Source organism: Anabrus simplex, chromosome 2 (genome assembly GCF_040414725.1).
Source record: "Anabrus simplex isolate iqAnaSimp1 chromosome 2, ASM4041472v1, whole genome shotgun sequence".
NCBI classification, from domain to species: Eukaryota; Metazoa; Arthropoda; class Insecta; order Orthoptera; family Tettigoniidae; genus Anabrus; species Anabrus simplex.
In genome coordinates, this window is record NC_090266.1 from 1,080,172,773 (window position 1) to 1,080,191,753 (window position 18,981).

An 18,981-nucleotide genomic window follows, 5' to 3' on the forward strand; every position below is an offset into this window, starting at 1 on the left:
AATTCTATATTCATTTTATTCCAAATTAGGAATAAAGAGGCGTTTCTCCTCTGGCTTGGAGGAAAAATTTGCTTCCAAGTCAGATAGATTTTTCCGCCGCCAATGTAGTGAATTGAGATTTTCTGACTCCTCAGGTAATCCTAAAAGCAGATGAGTAAGAGGGCATGGTTTTTGACCCGGGACTCTACACTAATCGCCCCCTTCCTTCGCCTTCACTCCCCTGCTGCCCCCCCCCCAACAAGAAAAGTATTGAAGAGTGTTCGCTGCTCATGGCTGTCTGTGGCCTGGTCATTCCAGCTCCGGATCTTTGGACTGCTAGATCGGCAGCGTACTACTGTTCGTTAAAAGTGAGAAAATGTGTGATTTTTAATTTGATCTAGTATTTCATCTGATAGCATTGCTTTTAATCGTGACATTCCTACTGGCGTCAATGTACTGAAAAAATCACTGAGACAGCTTTTCTTAGGATGTAAAAACGCAGCTGGAGAGTGAGTGGGTGCCATAATAATGAAAACTCGCCGACTTGATTATGACCGATGGTACCATTACAATGAAAATTCCCTAACCCCGTCTTCACATAAGAAAAAGACTTTTGGTGACTTCTCCATAGCGGTTCTCGGGTAACGTTAAGAGCTATGCAAATTAATACATTCTTGCTCACAACATGTACGCTACCCAACCTAGAATTCTGTATACAATGTAGAATGACGTAGCGAAGCACGGGTACATCAGCTAGTGTAAAATATGTTGGATTTTATGTGAAGCATCTTGTTCTTTTCTCTTTATATTACAATTTATTTTCATTTGTATTCAGATTAGCATTCTAATAAACTAGTATAAGAATTATTTATGAATTACAATTTTTGAAAATAGGATAATGTATGTAGCGATAAGCAAATATAGTCATTTATGGTTACGGTAATTCACATTGAACGTCGAATGGAGACGTCCACCTGCAGAATCCGTCAAGTGAGCGGTACTTAGAGGACTTGCCTGTAATCTTTCTCGGAATCTACGATAAATGAGTATGAAAGTGACGAGATGAATTTCCTCCGTGAGATGCTACCGGGATTTATCCACAGTCCGACTTGGACGCAGGTGGGGTGGTTAAAGTAACATATTTTCAATTCAACTACACGTATTGAGCACGAACTAATGCGATGAAAGATTATTTTGAGTGCAATACAGTCGTAAAAGTTAAATATACATTATTCTATATTACTTTAAAATATTCATAAATTGAAGTCAACGGTTGGAATGTACGAATGTGAATTTATATTTACATCACGAGAATAACATCAGAATACATGCATCATTTCTTTAGTATTTCCAAGAAGTAGTAAGGATAAATTTTGAACCCTGGGGAATCTCGATTTCGATAAGAATTTAGAACCGTTCGTTTTATTAATGGAAAGATCATATTACTATAATTGCACTGCGGAGTGGTAATGAAATGGGGTATGGTTTTTTTGTGCCGGGAGTGTCTGAGGACATGTTCGGCTCGCCATGTGCAGGTTTTCTATTTGATTCCCGCGGGCGACCTGCGCGTAATGATGAGGATAACATGATGATGAAAACGACACATACACCCAGCCTCTGTGCCAGAGAAATTAACCAATGGTGGTCAAAATTCCCAGCCCTGCCGAGAATCGAACCCGGGACCCCTGTGACCAAAGACTATCACGCTAACCATTTAGGCACAGAGCGGGACATTGCTGAGTGGTACAAGCCTTGAATTGTTGTCAACAGCTCACATTCTGAGCATGCTTTTGGATAAGATTTCCTGTATTCTCTCGGAATAGGAGGAAAAATAAATTAGTGACATGTATTTTATAACGGAAGATTAATAACTTTTTGAATTTGTCAAACTGGTATTCCCTTCAAAATAGTTCCGGCACAGAGTATTTCCATAGCTATAAGCTATTCTTCTGAAAAGTGAAATGAAAGCAGTGCATTACGGTAGAAAATCGCCTGCCTTTGTATCTTTAATACGTGTATTTGTGAACCTTTTAATGAAATTGAGGGAGTAATGAACGATAAAATAACAGCTTCCAGCTTTGCCGTGCAGGAACAATTGAGTTTTTAGCCGATACGTAAAAGTAAGTTGTTATCCAAGGAAACGAATGATACGCTATTATCACGCAGATTGTTTGTTAAATTGCAAAGTAGAGTGACTCCTACCGACAGATTTATGACTATTGCTCGTAACATTACAGGCATTTGAATCTCGCTTGTGACTCATTCTGCAGTCACATTTGTTTCATGGTATCCCCTGGCGCTGCAGGGGACCCTCTGTCCAATTAACTGCACAATACACCACCCGTACGTCATGTGCTGCCGTGCTCAAAGTGTCATTTCACGCTGCACTGGAAACAAGCAACAAGCGGCAAACCAACTCTTTAATAATCACCGTGTTTATGGTTACATGATGATAATGATCATGAATCTGATAATGGCTAATCGTTCAAAGTTTCAATGAGATTGTGAAGAACGCTAATTTTTCTGGTGATTTGTTATTGATGATCTCAGGTTTGGAACTGTAAGAAGCAATTAATTTACCAGGATTCGTTCATTCGATTGTTTAACTCATCAACAGCCTGCCTTCCGTTAATCATGTTGTCTGGTGGCGGTATGGTGTTAATGAAATTAATGTATTCATTTCAATCGTAATATTTTCATAAATACTTTCATAAGTGATTCCGCAAATGTATTGTATGGAAAATAGGGGAACATAGCTCACCATATCAACTTTAAAAATATACAATTGGTTCGACTAGGTAGCAACAGACAAAAGGTAGCTTTAACGACTAGATCATCATTTCTCATCTTAAGCCTAATGCAATACCTCATGAAGTGACATCGTTTAAAAGTTCTCTCATGGATTCAATTTGATTTTCTTCTCTGTTATATAATTAATGGTCTTCCAGCTCCGTGTTGAAGTTTTAGTCTTCCTTTTACCCGAAGGCACTTGCTTCGATTCCTCACCCAACCACTTTAACCCAGGACAGAATGCTACAACGGTGTCATTCAAACTCGTGAGAATCTTTCTGTTATGAGAGATACATCCTTGCCATACGAAATCCACTTATCTGTAGAAAGAAATTATTGTTACTATTATTATTGTTATTTTAAAAATAATTATTGTAAAGTTTTCTACGGTGTTCGGTTCTTGTATCTGTGAGCTTTTGCAGGATCTAAGGATAGGTTCTGATTCCACCGTCCGCAGTCCTTAAGTCGGTTTTCCTTGGTTTGCCATTTTCACGTGAGGAGGGATGGGATATGGTTGTTTCCTTCCCAGTTCTATCCCTGCCTTGTACGACTGTATTACCAGTCTGAGTCATTGCTGGGTTGAAAGATTAAAAAAAGGAAAATCTCTAACTCTTTCAACTGAATGGTCAGCGTCCATGCGTTCGAGTTCGATTCTCGGCCGGGTCGGAGAATTTAGCCGCATTTCGTTCATTCGTCTGACTCGGGGACTGGGTATTTTTGTCTCAATACATACCTCTTCACATACGCACAGCACAGCACACTAAGAAGCAACAGAGAAACATTCAATAGCATATACATCCTTCCATACATGAATGGCCTCAGGAAGGGCACCTGGCTGTTATACTGGGCCAAATCCGGACATGTTACATAGTTCTCGCCCATGATCCCACAGTGGTATGGGAAAAAGTGCGAAAGAATATGGAGGATACAGGCAAAAAAGTGTACAATATTGGACTAGACAAAAGAGTGAATGAATGGGTGGCTGTATTTCCTGATAATAGAAGTCAGATAAATAAAGTAGTTGAAGCATTATGATCCTGTAACCATTAAGAGAGGGGATTCCACAGGGCAGTATTATTGGACCTTTGGGTTTTATTATATATATAAAAATAATATGAGTAAATACCTGGAATTAGAGGTAAGGCTTTTTCGGATGATGTTATGCCTTATAGAGTAATAAATAAGTTATACCGCAAGATTGTGAGCAACTGCAGAAACACATCGACAATGTTGTGAGATGGACAGCAGGCGGGTTAAAGGTCAGGTTGTGTGTAGCAGTAATATAAAAGTAATCTCAGGTTTAGTTACTCTGTTGATGGTGTGGAAGTTCCTTATGGGAATCATAATAAGTACCTAGGTCTTAATATGAGGAAAGACCTTCATTGGGGTAATCACATAAACGGTATTCTAAATAAAGCGTGTTTGGGGGTTGTAATAAGGATGTAAGGCATATAAGTCTCCGCTAAGACCCCAACTAGAGTATGGTTCCAGTGTATGGGACCCTCACCAGTATTACTTGATTCGAGAACTGGAAAAATCCAAACTATGAGAGCTCGGTTTGCTGTGGGTGATTTCCGACGAAAGAGTAGCGTTACGAATATGTTGCAGAGGTTGGGCTGGGAAGACTTGGGAGGAAGGAGACGAGCTGCTCGACTAAGTGATGTGTTCCGAGTTATCGGTGGAGAGATGGTGTGGAATGACATCAGTAGACGAATAAGTTTGAGTGATGTTCATAAAAGTAGGAAAGATCACAATACGAAGATAAAGTTGGAATTCAATAGGAGTAATTGGGACAAATATTCGATCATAGGTGATGATGATGCTTGTTGTTTAAAGGGGCCTAACATCGAAGTCATCGGCCCTTCGATCATAGGAAGAGGAGTTAGGGAATGGAATAATTTACCAAAGAAGATGTACAATCAATTTCCAAATTCTTTGCAATTATTTAAGAAAAGACCAGCTAAAAGCAGATAGAGAATCTGCCACCCGGGCAACTGCCCTAAATGCAGATCACTTGTGATTGATTGATTGATTGATTGATTGATTGATTGATTGATTGATTGATTGATTGATTGATTGATTGATTGATTGATTGATTGATTGATTGATTGATTGATTGATTGATTGATTGATTGATTGATTGATTGATTGATTGATTGATTGATTGATTGATTGATTGATTGATTGATTGATTGATTGATTGATTGATCGAAGGAAAACGACCAATATTAGTGTCGAATCCGTACTGTTCGGTGTCACTGAGAAGAATCATGAAACTTTGGATGCCTTTTGTCGAAGTTCAGCCTCCATCGGCATGCGGATCAGAGGTGGTGAGAAGGGAAATGTCCAAAATGACCGAGATTAATATTGAATTCATACTCTTCGGGTTCGCTGAGTAGTGACGGTCCCAATGACTGCTGGAGTCGTTTACGTCATATGTGTAGCGCGACGCGCAAATACAGTTATCACACCTATTTCTAATATTTGAAATTTTCAGCTACTTCCCAGACAATCTGGGCTTCCATAAGGACAATGTTCCACGCGAAAATATAATCTACAACTGAAACTCTAAATTAAACATACAACAATAACACAAGAGCCAAGCGAGTGGCCGCGCGCTTTGTGTTACGTAGCTGTCAGCTTGCATTCGGAAGATAGTGATTTCGAACCCCATCCTGCAGCTTTGAGGGTGGTTTCCTATTTAAACCGTCAGGCGAATGCTGAGACTGTGCCATAATTAAGGCCACGGTCTTTTCCTTCTCACTCCCAGCCCTTTCCTATCCCATCGTCGCCATAAGAACTTTCTGTGTCGGTGCGACGTAAAACGAATAAATAAAAACTTTCGAGAAATATTAATAAACGTCACAATAAAGAAACCTACGAAAGTTCACTTTACACATAATTAAGAGGTAATACAAATCCCAAAAGTAAACGTTCAAAAAGTAACCCGACAACGGATGGAGCAATTTTATATTGAGACACGTTATTTGAGCTATTTGTAATGAATGCTGCGGAGCACCTGTTCTCTAATTATTATTATTATTATTATTATTATTATTATTATTATTATTATTATTATTATTATTATTATTACTATTATTATTATTATTATTATTATTATTATTATTATTATTATTATTATTATACCTATTTACTTATTTAATAATGTGTTTTTTAACTTTTTCCTTTTCCTCAAAACTTCCCACTATTTATGAACGGAAGATGGAGAAAGGCCAAGCCCGACATACACAGGAGCGACCAATTGTCCGTTGGTTAGATTCAGAGAGGGTGGGAAAATATGTCTCTATCGTAACTTGCTTATAACTATTTTTTTTTTTTTGCTAGGGGCTTTACGTCGCACCGACACAGATAGGTCTTATGGCGACGATGGGATAGGAAAGGCCTAGGAGTTGGAAGGAAGCGGCCGTGGCCTTAATTAAGGTACAGCCCCAGCATTTGCCTGGTGGGAAAATGGGAAACCACGGAAAACCATCTTCAGGGCTGCCGATAGTGGGATTCGAACCTACTATCTCCCGGATGCAAGCTCACAGCCGCGCGCCTCTACGAGCACGGCCAACTCGCCCGGTATATAACTATTTTAGTGAAAGAAGTTTTGTTGTGAAGTTTAACATAGCAGACGTTCTATGCAATGAAACGTATGACTTGAAACTTAAACTTACAGCCCCACATATTCACTAGCATTATGCACCAGCATTTGTAACCTATGGGGAATATTTCTGATTGACTTGAGCAGGTACTCTTGTGGTATGTTAGTGAAGACATGGCACGTGCGATCTTCCAGTACCCCCAAAGGTTCTGTTTTAGTGCGATACACATCATTCTTCGCCCAACACCACAGAATGAAGTCACATAGAGTGAAGTCGGGACTCCGTGGTTGGTACTCTTACGGACAACAGCGACCCAACCAACGCTCTGGAAAACGTTGGTGAAACCAGTCACGAATAGTACGTGCGTACTGAGGTGTAGCACCATCTTGCATGAACATGAGGTCATTGATATTATTCCAGGTAGCGACAATAAGCAAAACTTCATTTTCCAGCATGGGTTGGTACCATTTTGCATTGCTGGTGTCTCGAAGAATGTGCGCATCCAAAAGTTTGTTTAATGTTATGCCACACCACACTGTGATTTTAGGACGGCTTTTAGACTTTTTCCATCGTGAACCCCGATCTTGCTGTGCCTTGTAGAAACTGCATTGGTGGTTAACAAACCTCCGACGTGAAAGACGGCTTCGTCGCTCCAAATGATGTTTCTGAACAACTGGCACCAGTCCTAACACCAAAAAAAGCATGATCTCATCCTACTCCATTCAGCGGTTACAATCCTCCGGTAATAGCTCTTGATAGGAGTGTGGCTTCCAAGGACGAAAATCCAATTCTGTTTTCTGAACATTCCAAATTGTGTGGGGAGAAATAACACTTTCACCAGCGCCTTTTTATGTTAATTTTTGGAGACTTTAGGTGAATATATCCCACACTATCTACACATTTTTCTCTGACCTGGATATCGATGGACGACCACTTCTACGAGTATCCGCTATGGATTCTGTCTTCATTAGTTTGCCATGGCAGGTCTGGAAAATTTTGGGATCCAAGGTTGCGCGAGGTCCATGCGCTGTCCGCCATCTCCGCACCTCACAACGAACCGTCAGACTTCATAACGGGCAGCCACATGAGCTCTCTCCTGCAATTTGATTCGACGGCCCATTACACAACACGTTTTCCTACTGTGGAGAAACCAAGTATTAAAGTTCATTAAAAAATTATTAATATATGAACAAGTTATATGCATATTACAATAGAGACTTACTTCCCACCAACTCTTACTTTACGTATTAAAATTTGCATATTTTATATTTATAGGCCTATACAGCTTTACACCTTAATATTGCTTTACACATACAACATAAGTCCTGTACATCCTTGGAGGTTCACTTTTCTCGGAAACAATAGAACCTATAGATATAATGTGATTAACCCAATGAAGTTCTTTCCTTATATTAAGACTTAGGTACTTACAGTGATCCCCATAAGGAACTTCCACCCCATAAACAGAGTAATGAAACTTGAGAGGACTTTTCCTATTAGTGAAACTCGCAGCCTGACCTTTAACCCGACTGCTGTACATCTCTCAACATTGTCGAGGTGTTTCTGCAGTTGCTCACAAAATCTTGTAACTTATGTATTTATAAAGTATAACGTCATCCGAAAAAAGCCTTACCTCTAATTCCAGGTCTTTACTCATATCATTTATATATAGAAGAAGTCCCAAAGGTCCAATAATACTGCCCTGAGAAATCCCCCTCTTAATGGTTACGAGATGAGATAATCCTTCAACTACTCTAATTCTAATTCTCTGACTTCTACTGTCATAAAATACAGTCACTCGTTTGTCTAGTCCAATTGTACTAATTTTTGCCAGTAGCCTCCCATGATCTACCCTGTCAAATGCCTTTGATAAGTCAAACGCGACACTGTCCATTAGACCTCACGAATATACGATATCTGCTATATATTGCTAGAATCCTACTAGTTGAGCTTCCTTTCCTAAACCCGAACTGCCTTTTATCGAACCAGTTCTTAATTTCGTACACATGTTTAATATAAACAGTAATAATGCTTCCCCAAAGCTTGCATGTAACACATATCGATGTGACTGGTCTGTCATTTTCAGCTTTATGTTTATCACCTGTTACTTTATACACATGGGCTACTATAGCAACTATCCATTTATTTGGTGTAGTTCCTTCATGCAAACCCATTGTCTTTAGTATATCCCCAGAAATCTTATCAATTCCAGCTGCTTTTCTAGTTTTCAAATTTTGTATCTTTTTTTAAACTAGCAAGATACCCGTGCTTCGCTACGGTATTATACTGAAATTTAGAATTGAATGCTTTTTTTTTATATATATATAATCCGCCGAAATTCGCGATCTGACTCGTTTTTGAGAGAATCCGCCGAAATTCGCGATCTGATTTGTTTTCTAATAGATTATGGCAAGTTTCCTCCCATTTTCAATCTTTCTTTCCAGGAATCGATTTCGTACTTCCCGGGCTAGGTCCAGGTATTTCACCCGGTCAGTTGGGTCCCTAAATCTCAGACATCTTTTCCTATAAGCATTTTTAATATGTATCAAATCCTTCAGGAGATCCAGCGTGGTGTCGTCTTGGGTGCCTTGGCGATACTGAACCCGCGGGCGGACTGCATTCTTAGTCATTACCCGTCCAGGACCCGTTTCCAGCCCGGTCCGCACATTTGACGACGGTCCATATTATTATTATTATTATTATTATTATTATTATTATTATTATTATTATTATTATTATTATTATTATTATTATTATTATTATTATTATTATTATTATTATTATTATAATTATAGATGTCTGGACCACACATCAAGATGCAAGACCGCTACTTGGCGGTAAATTACATCTGCCGCCATTGTCATTGTTGACAATGTGACCAGCATCATTGTAGCGCGTAGGCAAGTGTGCGGGATCTCTGGCGATACGAATGACATACTTCCGTGCATTATTGACCTTATTATAGAGGTGAACAATCTGACGGCCAATCTCATTCCTATCGTTTATTTCAAATGTGTTTACATTTTTATTTATATGCCAGGAGAGTCTACTGAAATCTAAGAACGTTCTCCGAAGGAAAAGATGGCTGTTGAAATCGAACCCAGGAAAGATTAAAAAAGATCGGTTTATGATCAGAATAAGTACATCGAAAATCTACAGCCTGTTTCCAGTCACTCGACAGGGTCAGGAATGCAATGAATAAAGTCCCCATCTCGCGGCGACAATAGGAATTGTGCCGGTTGCCGAAACCTGTCGCACTCCTCTGGGGCAATGATTAATGAATGACAAATGAAATGAAATTATATTGGACAGTATTGCTGGAATGAATGATGAGAGGGAAAACCGGAGTATCCGGAGAAAAACCTGTCCCGCCTCCGTTTTGTCCAGCACGAATGTCGCATGGAGAGACCGGGATTGGAACCACGGAACCCAGCTGTGAGAGGCCGGGGCGCTGCCGCCTGAGCAACGGAGGCTCCTTATAAATACATTATGAACAGTAAAATCAATTGGTCTCGCTTCCTTTAACACCCCACCGCCATTAAAGTTTATTTACCCCACCTCGAAAATAAACTAAAAGAAGGCGTGTTCCTTTATGTTTAAAGGAGATTCCAAACACCAATGTTCACGTCTATTACCTTCAGTTTTGAGATATAAGTATCCCCATAAAAATATTTCACTTACTTTTCACTTCCTTTCACCTCCACCCCCCCCCCCCAAGTGAATTTTCCGGCACAAAATACTTGTTTCCTTAATAGTAAAGGATCTTCTAAATACCAAGTATCACGACTCTAACTTCTTCAGTTTTAGATTTTTGTGTCCTCATGAAATGAAATTCAATTCAATTCCTTTTCACTCCCGCCCCCAAGATGATACTCCCCCCCAAAAAACGGGTTTTTCTTTGTTTTTAAAGGAGAACCAAATACCAATTTTCACGTCCGTACGACCTAACAACTTTAGTTTTTATTAGATGTAAGTATTCTCATACAATTAAGTCAATTAATTTTAAATTCTTTCACCTCCCCCCCCCCAATTCATTGGATTTTCCGAGAATAGGTGTTTCATTACTTTTAAAGCAGATTCCAAATATCAAATTTCACGTCTGTAACATCTTCATTTTTGAGATAACAGTAGCCTAATTAAAAGTATTCAACACCATTTTCAGGCACTTTTACCCCCCCCCTCCATCCAAGTGGTATTTCCGAAAACTAAAAATACACGTTTCTCTATTTTTAATACAGATAAAAATACCATTTTTCACTTCTGTAACATGTTAAGTTTTTTGAGATATACTGTATAAATTCTCATTTAAAAATTTCACCCCCTTTTTAGTTCCCCTTAAGAGGAGTTTCCAAAAACAAATCACCTATGTTTCTTTACATTTACAGGAGATTACAAAAGCCTAATTTTACGTTTGTAACATTCTACGTTTCTCAGATGTTCTGTAGATGTAGTCTTTCAAAAAATTCACCCAATTTGTCACTCCTGTTTAACCACCATTAATTGGATTTTCCAAAAACAAAAAAAATACGTGTTTCTTTATTTTTAAAGGAGATCCCATATACGAATTTTCAATTTTGTAATATCTTCAGTTTCTGAGATATATGTATTCTCATTAAAGGCATTCAACCCATTATTCATCCTTTTAACCCCTCCTCTTGGGATTTACAGAAAAAAAAGTGTTCCTTTATTTTTAAAGCAGATTCTAAATATCAATTTTCACATGTGCAAACATTTTTTGAAAGTTTTGAGATGTATATACACTCATTTTAAAAATTCAACCCATCCCCCCCACTATTTGGATTTTCCAAAAGCAAAAAAAAATCTTTATTTTTAAAGGAGATCCCAAATACCAATTTTCAGGTCTGTAATATCTTCAGGTTCTGAGATTGAAGTATCCTCATTAAAGGCATTTAACCCTTTTTTCACCTCTCTTTCACCCCTCCTATTGGGATTTTCCGAAAACAAAAAAATACATTTTTCTTTATTTTTAAAAGAGATTCTAAATACCAATTTTTACATCTGTAAACTGTAAAAGTTTTGAGATATAGATACACTCATTTTAAAATTTCCCCCCTCCTTTCCACCACCCCCATTAATTGGATTTTCCAAAAACAGAAAAATATGTGTTTCTTTATTTTTATAGGAGATCCCAAACATCAATTTTCAGGTCTGTAATATCTTCAGTTTCTGAGATATAAGTATCCTCATTAAAGGCATTCAACCTTTTTTTTCACCCCTTTTCACCCCTCCTATTGGGATTTTCCGAAAACCAAAAAATACATGTTTCTTTATTTTTAATGAAGATTCTAAATACCAATTTTTACATCTGTAAACTTTCAAAGTTTTGAGATATAGATACGCTCATTTTAAAAATTCACCCCCCTTTTCACCCTCCCATTAACTGGATTTTCCAAAAACAGAAAAATTCGTGTTTCTTTATTTTTAAAGGAGATCTTAAACACCAATTTTCAGGTCTGTAATATCTTCAGTTTCTGAGATATAAGTATCCTCATTAAAGGCATTCAACCCTTTTTTCACCCCTTTTCACCCCTCGTATTGGGATTTTCCGAAAACAAAATAATACGTGTTTCTTTATTTTTAATTAAGATCCTAAATACCAATTTTTACATCTGTAAACTTTCAAAGTTTTGAGATATAGATACGCTCATTTTGAAAATTCACCCCCTTTTCACCCTCCCATTAACTGGATTTTCCAAAAACAAAAATATGTGTTTCTTTATTTTTAAAAGAGATCAAAAGTACCAATTTTCAGGTCTGTAATATCTTCAGTTTCTAAGATATAAGTACCGGTATCCTGATTAAAGGCTTTCAACCCTTTTTTCACCCTTTTTCACCCCTCCTATTGGGATTTTCTGAAAACAAAAAAATACGTGTTTCCTTATTTTTAAAGACGATTCTAAATACCAATTTTTACATCTGTACACTTTTAAAGTTTTGAGATATAGATACACTCATTTTAAAATTTCACCCCCCTTTTCACCCCCTTAACGATGGAATATCCAAGAATCCTCTCTTAGCGAGCACCTACATCTTAATATGATTGCATCCCCAAAATTTCATTTCTTTATCTCCAGTAGTTTTGGCTCGGCGATGATGAATCAGTCAGTCAGTCAGTCAGTCAGGACAAGCTACTTTATATATATAGATGTCTGTGTTATCGTAGGTAAATTTCAATACTACGATATTATATTAATCGCCACTTGAGGCCATACCTTAGGAGGTAAATATCACCCCCCTATTCGCTTCTTTTAATGGCTCATCACTGCTGCCAACTTGACTAGTTACATATTAAAATCACAAGACATAACCATAACTAACTAATCTCAATATAAGCATCGAAAATGAACTTTCCATTACCCAACTAAATTATAAAAGTTAAGATGAAATAAATCAAGACATTCATACAAAAGAGCAGAAGATGGCAGTGACTTACATGATGTTCGCGTGTAATACTGTAGCTTGGAACTATTGAATAATCGGTAATTCTAAACTAAAATTTACCGTCTGAAGCACCAGAGTGAAGCTGCTAAGTACTTTTGTAGTGAGTGTGGTTTTAAAAATGCATTGTGGAGCTTAGTGTTCATTAAAGGATCAATCTCATAACTATAACCTTATCCTGTTAGCTAACCGATAATGGCCGCCTCTGTTGATAAAGGTAGGCAAGATTTTTCTAACTCACTGAATGAAAATAATGAAAATCAGCAAGTCTCAAGTAACCTCATGAATCGACAGGATAAAGAAAGTAGAATTTCCACCCGTACCAGTGAATCAGGTAACCTCATGACAACCTCTATTACTGTTCCTAACACACTTAATCTCCTGACAATCCAAGGTTAAGTTACACTGCAGCAATGCAATCCTATCCTACCAAAGATCAAACTATTGTTATTGAATCTTGTGATGGTATTAGTATCCGAGATTATATACTAGCAATTGGAAAAGTGACTAGCCCTAGTAACATATGATTTGACTCACGGATATAGAATGGAAGAATATGTATCTTCCTTGCAAGTAAAAAGTGTGTTGAAGAATTAATTTCAAAACATCCTAAGATTCTCATAAATAATATTTCCTTGGAAATAAGACCTCTCCTAACTAAAAACAAACGAGTTATTCTATCTAATGTTTACCCTGTGATTCGTAAGATTGTTATTGAAGAAGAATTTCTTAAACTCGGCATTAAACCAATGTCAAAGATATCACCTACTAGAGCAGGTTTAACAATCCCTGGATTTTCCCACATTCTCAGTTTCGGAGACAGATTTATGTTCAAAATGAAGACTTTAACAAACTTCCAGACTCACTCCAAATCGAATATGAGGGTACCAATTACTGGAATTATTTATCCTTCGGCACACCCACCTGCTTTCTTTGTAAAACTGAGGGGCACTTAGCTAGAAACTGTCCGGATAATCAAATAATAAATGAAGGCTCCTCATTAAATCAAAACAGTCATTTTCGCGGCAAGATCAATCTAACGAAATTTCCACAACTAGTAGAGGATACACAAAAAATGGAAACAACCTGTCAAGATAATATTACCTGTACTCCCTCGCAAAGTATTCTTCAGACAACTGCTACATCAACATTTTTCAGTGTTCTCAAAATCAAAACTGTGGGCCTTTACCCTCAGTCGAAATGACTCTAACCTCTGCTTTGGAATGTCCTCAAAACCCCTCATGTGTTCACCTTGCTGGATCAAAGAGGCCAATATCACTATCTAGCAGTGAAACTACAGGCAGAAAATACCTTGATTTTAAAAAACCTCCCCTAACAACTGAACCTACGACAAGTGAACAGGCAGAGAAACACATGATAAAACAAACTTACAAGAAACCAAAGACAGAAAAAGAAAGTACAACTATTATAGATATGCTTAAGCCAATTAAGCAAGTTCTAGAAGGCAACCCTCAGTCCTTTCCCCTCAGTTACTTACAACTCCAATCCTTTTTTGTAAACAGTATTGAAGTTAATGACATAACAACAATAGCTTCCAATTACACCCAAGATCTAGAGGGTTTAGCCCAAGCCCTTCAAAAACTATATTCATACTACACTGAAAAATCCATTAAGAATCGGAGTACTCGAATAGTCAAGAAACTGCTTAAGGCTAGCAGTGAAAACCGAGTTGAAGCAATTAACAGTTTAGTTCCAGATTACTCCAGCGATGACTCTACTTCTCTCACATAATGATGATAAAATTCCCTCTACACCTGTTTGTCATTCTTATGACTATAACATTACTTCAATGGAGCCTCAACATTTTCAATCACAGCGAGCTTATTTACAACGTCTACTAAATAAACATCAGCCTTCAGTTGTCCGTCTACAAGAAACTAACTTTAGAGACAACTTTGTTTCCCATTTAAGCAATTTCAACGTACATTATAAAAACCGAATTAATCGAAATCATGCAAGTGGAGGGGTAGCTACCTATGTTAAAAACAATTTACACCATCAAGTCTTTCCTTTAACTACTGATTTAGAAGCAGTCGCAGTTTCATTATACCTACCACAAGGTATATGCGTATATAATGTTTATTTTCCTACGAATAGTACATCTCACGCTGGTGATTTAAGAAAACTAATACACCAACTCCCCAAACCCTTCATTTTGATGGATGATTTCAATAGCCACAACAGTTTATAGGGTAGTCGCAATATTGATGCATGGGGGAAAGAAATAGAGAAGATACTAGATGAATTTACTCTAGTATTATTGAACTGAAGTGCTCCAACCCGTTTTGATATTGCCCACGGAACTCACAGTAGCATAGATTTAACTATATGTACGCCAGACATAGCTGCACTATTTAACTGGTCCATTTATTCAACTCTACAAGGAAGTGACCACTTTCTCATCATAATTATCTATGACCAAAGTTCTCCAGACAACACATCAAAACCTCAATACTGTAAATGGAATTTAAATATGGCAAATTGGGTATCATTTAGAAAGGCTCTAAATAACTATTTAAATGATCTAACTCCAACAAATAAATTTCCTTCTAAGCATATCAATGATATTGTTCAAGACTTCACTGAAATAGTAATTAAATCAACTGACCAGATTATCCCAATAACAACTCCTATGCCCTTCAAGAAAACGGTTCCCTGGTGGAATGACTCCTGTAAAGAGGCTATCAAAAATAAAAACCATGTTTACTACCTTTACAAAAGAAATCCTACGCCTGAAAATAAAGTCAATTTTCAGAAATATTGAGCAATAGCACGAAATAAAATAAAATTAAGTAAGAAAACCTCCTGGTTAACATTCGTCTCCTCCTTAACCTCCCAAACATCACAAATAGTTATGTGGAATAAAATACAAAGAATAAGTGGTAAATACAATAAGTTCTGTATTACCACTCTCAGAGATCTAGTCACTGCGTCAATTGTACATGAACATCAACAAATAGCTGATAAACTGGCTAAATCATTTTCAGAATAATCTCTAGCGATAACAATTATGAACCTGAATTTCCTCACATTTAAACAACTCGAGATCCAATGGGACTAAGTGAAACTGTACCTACACCAAACTATGCTTATAATGATACTTTACAGTTACAAGAAATTGTTACAGAACTCAACGAATGCGGCAGATGTAGTCCTGGCCCAGACACCATTCCATATGAATTTTTAAAACAGTTTCCACATAGTGCACTCAATTATCTACTTGCTATTTTCAACTATATATGGAGTTACAAAATATTTCCAGATCAATGGCGTTGTGCTATTGTAGTGCCTATACTCAAACCAGGAAAGGACATTTTTATCCCAGATAGTCATCATTCAATCGCCTTGACAAAGACAATGCATAAGCTAATGGAGAAATTTGTTAACAAGGGATTACGTTGGTTTTTGGAACATATACACTTTTTTAGTGATGCACAAAACGGTTTTCGTAAAGGACGTTCAACAACAGATACTCTGATATGTTTAGAATCAGAAATCCGAGAAGCTTTCTTGAATAATCAGCACCTCATAGCTGTTAGTTTAGACATTGAGAAAGCATATGACATGGTGTGGAAAGACCATCTAATTGAAACATTGATGAAACATAATATTTCAGGGAACATGCTCTACCTCATTTATAATTTCCATAAAGATCGCCGAATTCAAGGCAGGACGAATGGAACTCTTTCACATGAAGTAACCATTGATAATGGAGTTCTCCAAGGATCAGTCATCAGTGTCACATTATTCCTCGGTGCATTAAATGGCATTGTCTCCAACATTCACCTACCAGTAAAGGCTTGCCTTTATGCCGATTATTTGACTATACTAAGTGCAGGACAAAATAAACTGACTACTCAACAGTTACTTCAAGAATCAATTGATAATATCCAAAAATGGGCTAAAGTTACAGGGTTCAAGTTTTCCAAAACTAAAACCAAATGCATTCTCTTCTCCAAATTTAAACATACAGTACAAGACCCTGAGCTGTACATGGACAATCACAAAATTGAAACAGTAACAACTATGAAAATTTTAGGAGTTTTATTCTACACTACGTTAAGTTGGATACCTCACCTGATAAACCTTAAAGATGACTGCTTGCGAAGGCTGAACACAATGAAGATCTTGGCAGCAAAGAACTAGGGGGCAGACAACCAAGTGCTAATGAACACGTACAAAGCCATCATTAGGGCTAAATTAGAATATGTCAGCATTGTATGCAATTCCGAAGAATGTCTTCACTCAAAATCCTTGATTCCATCCAGTCCATAGCTCTTCGAATTGCTCTAGGAGCCTTCCGTACCAGTCCAGTAGCCAGCATCCAAACAGAAGCAAATGAACCATCACTCGCAATTAGACGTAGGCAACTAAGTTTGACTTACGCGCTCAAGGTAGCAACTATGAGTGAATCAAGAATTAAGTTGTATGCTTTCCCTCACAAGAACCAAGGTACACACATTAACTCAGGATCACAACCACAGCCTTTCAATGTCAGAATAGCCAAGTTCCTTGAAGAATTAAATTTAAATATCCATTCAATACTCCTCGCAGACAACTCTCTTAATGCCCCACCATGGACTATTACCGTTCCATCAATTAACTTTAAAATAAATTACAGTGTCAAAGATGAAATTGACAGATCTCACTACCATCAATTATTTCTTGAAATTTCTAATAAATACCCAAGGCACACTGCAATCTATACTGATGGATCAAAATTTGAGGAAAGAAATGGATGTGGGATTATATATCCTGAACATACCATGCTATACCGATTGCCTGACTACTATACAGTCTTCTCTAATGAGCTGTACGCAATAAAGCAGGCTATGCTACATATTTTGAAAACCAGCACCTGAAATAACTTCATCATTTTTTCTGATTCAAAAAGTGCATTAAACGCAATATAAAATCCATCATCGAAACACATCCTTGTACAAGAAATACAACTGTTGTTTAACAACATCATGAAAGAAAGCAAACAAGTCATCCTTGTGTGGGTACCCCCTCATAGAGGTATTCAAGGCCATGAATCTGCTGATCAAGCAACTAAAGACGCTACTTACCTCCCGCTAGGCGATCTAACAATAGCTACCCCTCACACTGACATTATTGCCTATGCAAAAACGAAATTATACCAACAGTGGAAGATAAAATGGCTTCAAACTTCAAACAGCAAACTCCATGAAGTAAGAACGGAATCTACAGTCCAACATTATCTTCACAACCTTCACAGGCAAGATCAAGTCCTAATATCTAGAATACGGATCAGCCACTCCAAGATAAGTCACAGCTACCTCCTTGAGAAGAAACTGCCTCCCATCTACACAGCATGCAATAGTGTGTTGACTGTGAAGCACATCATTACAGACTGTTCACTGTATGACAAATGGCGCCAGTACCACGGTATACCTAAGGATATTAAGGGGACACTCTCATCTCCTTCACTGTGCAAACAAATTATCAAGTTTTTCAAAGACACTGGTCTGTATTCAAAAATTTAACTGTTCAGTTTAAAATACCAAAATCTTTTATATTCCTTTCATTCTTCACTCTACTGCAATTTAATGTAAATTCTACAGTTAGAAGTCACGATAAGACCTTAGGGTCAAAGTGACTCTAAATTAACTTAATAAAAAAAGGTATTCATAATTAAGTCGGTTTCCACGCTGAATGGGGAATTAAGGAAATAAACATATTTTCTCACCCTCAATCAAATTACTGTTATATATTTCTGTCTTTATTTTGATATACGCATTACTATAACCGAATTCTTGGAAAGAGCAATGTCTTAAACGATGCAATTTATTTAATAAATCTTTGAAGTTTGATTTTCGAGAGTTCCAAGAATTACTAAATATCTTTCCATTCTTTTGCGCGAACATTTTCTTCTCTCATAAAAACACTAAAGAAGATGGATTATTGGGCATATTTTCAGCTTGTAGGCTAGTTATATCTTCAAGCTTATACAGCAAACATATAAAATCATTAATATGCCAAGCTATGTGAACGGAAATTAGGTCAGCTTTCAAACTCACTGCGGAATTGATAATAACAATATTAGCCTATTGGTTAAACGTTGAACTAACTACTTTTGTGGTTTTCATAGACGCAGAGGTGT